At 44.4% G+C, this 3,931-nt stretch overlaps 1 pseudogene; it reads left to right on the top strand.

Annotated features, from left to right (window-relative positions):
- The first annotated feature begins 232 nt into the window (after positions 1-232).
- LOC129395287 (protein S100-A11-like) lies at positions 233-2,865 on the top strand (annotated as a pseudogene).
- The last annotated feature ends 1,066 nt before the right edge of the window (positions 2,866-3,931 follow it).

Below are 3,931 nucleotides of genomic sequence, written 5' to 3' on the forward strand. Positions count from 1 at the left end.
ATAATAGAAATAACTGAATTTCCTTGTCAATTATTGAACTTTCATCGGATTTTAATCGTTACTATTCTAAGCTTTATCATCTACAGTGCTGATTCTTCTCTAAAGGCATCCAGAATCAGATTCATAAAAAATATTTTAACAAGTACTGTTGAATATAGATTTGTAATAACTTCCAGATCAATGAACTAAATGAATTATTTTTGAAAACTCTAACGAAAACTGATGGGTTCATGCAACTGATTATCAAGATCAAGCAGAACAAACATTAATTATATGAGGCTAAATAACCAATAATGTTTTTGTGACCTTTATTTAAAACTTTATTTATTCTTGGGCTGGGTGCAGTGGCTCACACCTCTGATCCCAGCACTTTTGGAGGCTGGAACAGGAGGATCCCTTGAGTGCAGGAGTTCAAGACCAACCTGGGAAATATAGGAGACCCGGTTTCTGAAAGAAATTAAGAAAATAAAACTTTACTTGTTTTTTACCTAAATGTTTTGTTTTCCACATTTAAGAAAATTTTCTGGTGGGATGTGGTGGCTCACTTTGGAAGCCAAGGCAGGAGGATTGCTTGAGCCCAGGAGTTCCAGACCCGATTGGGCAACATGGCAAAACCCTGTCTCTACAAAAACAAAAACAAAAATAAGAAGATTAGCTGGGCATGGTGGCACGCACCTGTGGTCCCAGCTACTTGCAAGGCCGAGGTGGGAGGATCACTTGAGTCGGGACGCAGAGGTTGCAGGGAGCCGTGTTTGCACCACTGCACTCCAGCCTGGGCGACGGGGCACAATCCTTTCTCAAAAAAATGAAAAAAAAAAAGAGAAAATTTTCTCTGTTAAACTATCTATAGTTTATAATAATTTTGTGAAGTATACTTTTGTAAACTGAGATGGAAATGTTTGCTTTTTCTTACTACTCAATTCCTCCAGAATTTGAAAACTATTTGTAAATATTCCTATGGCAATATGGTTATTTACACAGGTCCAGTAATAACCTGCTCTTGGTGCCTCATTCAACTCCAACATGGCAAAAGTCTCCAGCCCTACAGAGAGTCCCTGATTGCTATTTTCCAGAAATAGGCTGGAAAGGATGGTTACGATAGCACTCACTCCAAGATGGAGTTCCCAAGCTTCATGAATACAGAACTGGATGCCTTCATGAAGAACCAGAGGCCCCCAGTGTCTTTGACCACATGATGAAGAAACTGGACCTCACTAGTGATGGGCAGCTAGATTTCCAAGAATGTCTGCATCTGATGGATGGCATGACTGTGGCTTACCATGACTCTTTTCTCAAGGCTGCCCATTCCAAGAAGCGGATCTGAGGATCCCCTGGGCCTGGTTTCCAAGCCACCCCCTTTCCTTCCAGCCTCACCATCACCATCTCCTCACAGCCCACACGTACCCTGGGCCCAGCACACCCACCACCTCATGCAGGCCCTGCCTGCAGGTAGTAATAAAACCATTCCCTCCTCCGTGCCGCTCCACCGCTCCCCCTCCCCTGTCCCCTTCCTCCCCCTCCCCTCGCCCTTCTCCCCCCCTTTCCTCCCCTCCCCTCTCCTCTCCTCCGTTCCTCTTCTCTTCTCTCAAGTACACCCACCACCTCATGCAGGCCCTACCTGCAGGTAGTTATAAAACCATACTTCTTTTCTCTTTTCCATCTATCTTTCCTTTTTTTTTCTTTTTCTTTTTTTTTTTTTTTTTTTTTTAGCAATGGGGGTCTAGTTATGTTGCCCAGGTTGATCTTGAACTTCTGGGCTCAAGTGGCCTCCCAAAGCTCTGGGATTTTAGGTGTGAGCCATTGCACCTGACCCACCTTTTTTCTAAACACACACAAAAAAATCTGCTCTCTCTTTATAGACAGATACAATTAAAAACATTGGTTATAAGGCCGGGCATGGTGACTCACACCTGTAATCCCAGCACTTTGGGAGTCTGAGGTGGGTGGATCACCTGAGGTCAGGAGTTTGAGACCAGCCTGGCCAACATGGGGAAACCACATCTCTACTAAAAATTATAAAGAAAAAATGTAGTAGGGCATGGTGGTGTACATGTGTAATCCTAGCTACTCAGGAGGCTGAAGCAGGAGAATTGCTTGAACCCAGGAGGTGGAGGCTGCAGCGAGCTGAGATCTCACCAGTCTGGGTGACAGAGCAAGACTCTGTCTCAAAAAGAAAAAGAAATTGGTTATATTACCAAGGCTTTCATCAAAATGCATGGAATGCCTGACTTCAAGTGTTTTTAGCTTTAGAGTGGGTGAATAAAAACGGTCACTTTCTGTCAGGCCCAGGAACCTTAAGAAGGTAGGTGAAATCTAAAGTCGGCCTTGGTTTGACTTTCTATGCTCAAGAGGTTTTTAAATCTGAGATTCCTAAGTGATCAATGTATAGAGAAAAATTATGTTGCTAAAGAAAAGCTCTAATAGACCAGTTATTAGATTGTAGCTCTCTGCATTTTTTCGAGTTCTTGTGTTTTTTTTTCTTTTTTTTTTCTTTTTGTGTTGTTGTTGTTGTTTTTGAGACAGAGTCTCGCTCTGTCACCAGGCTGGAGTGCAGTGGCGGGATCTCGGCTCACTGCAACCTCTGCCTCCCGCGTTCAAGCGATTCTCCTGCCTCAGCCTCCCGAGTAGCTGGGACTACAGGTGCATGCCACCACGCCCGGTTAATTTTTGTATTTTCAGTAGAGACGGTGTTTCACCATGTTGGCCAGGATGGTCTCAATCTCTTGACCGCGTGATCCGCCCGCCTCGGCCTCCCAAAGTGGTGGGAATACAGGCCTGAGCCACTGCGCCTGGCCGAGTTCTTGTTATCTACATACAGACTAGACTAGATCCAACTTTTTCCCATAAAATTACTAAAAACAGAAATTGCTCTGTTCCTGAAGCCTGCTGATGAAAAGAGTCAAACTCTGGAAAACACTTGAAGAGACTTATTCTGAGCCAAATAGGAGCGACCATGGCCCATGACACAGCCTCAGGAGGTCCTGAGTTGCCCAAGGAGGTTGGGGTGCAGCTTGGTTTTACAGATTTTATGGAGACTCAGTCACATACTTTTAAGAAATACATTGGTTTGGTCCAGAAAGGCAGGACAACTCGAAGCAGGGGCTTCCAGCTTACAGGTAGATTAAAAAATTTTCTAGTTGACAATTGGCTGGGTTTTCTAAAAACCTAGGATCGGCCAGGCCTAGTGGCTCATGCCTATAATCCCAGCACTTTGGGAGGCTGAGGCAGATGAATCACCTGAGGTGAGGAGATGGAGACCAGCCTGGCCAACATGGTGAAACCCCGTCTCTACTAAAAATACAAAAAAAATAGCTGGATGTGATGGCGGGTGCCTGTAACCCCAACTACTGGGTAGACTGAGACAGGAGAATTGCTTGAATCCGGGTGGCAGAGGTTACAGTTGGCAGAGAATGCACCATTATACTCCAGCCTGGGCAACAGATCTAGACTCTGTCTCAAAACAAAAACAAACAAACAAACATGCCTAGGATCAACAGAAAGGAATGCCTGGGTTGAGATAAAGGATTGTGGTGACCCAAGTTCTTATTTGCAGAGGAAGCCTTCAGGTACTAGACTTCAGAGAGACTAGGTTGTAACATGTTTCTTATGAGATTTAAGTCTGTGTTCATATTGATGCCAGAGAGATATAATGAGGCATGTCTGACCCACAAGTCCTGTCATGGCCTAAAACAGTCTCCCAGGTTAATTTTAAAAGAGCTCTGGCTGAGGAGGACGTCCATTCAGATGGTTAAGGGTGGGGGTGCTTAGGATGCTATTTTTGGTTTACAAATACTCTAAGATAAAAACTGCATAATTTTTTTTTTTTTTTGAGACGGAGTCTCACACTGTTGCCAAGGCTGGAGTGCAGTGGTGAGATCTCGGCTCACTGCAACCTCCGCTTCCCGGGTTCAAGCGATTCTCCTGCCCAAAC

This window comes from Pan paniscus, chromosome X (assembly GCF_029289425.2).
Source record: "Pan paniscus chromosome X, NHGRI_mPanPan1-v2.0_pri, whole genome shotgun sequence".
In the NCBI taxonomy this organism is placed as follows: Eukaryota; Metazoa; Chordata; class Mammalia; order Primates; family Hominidae; genus Pan; species Pan paniscus.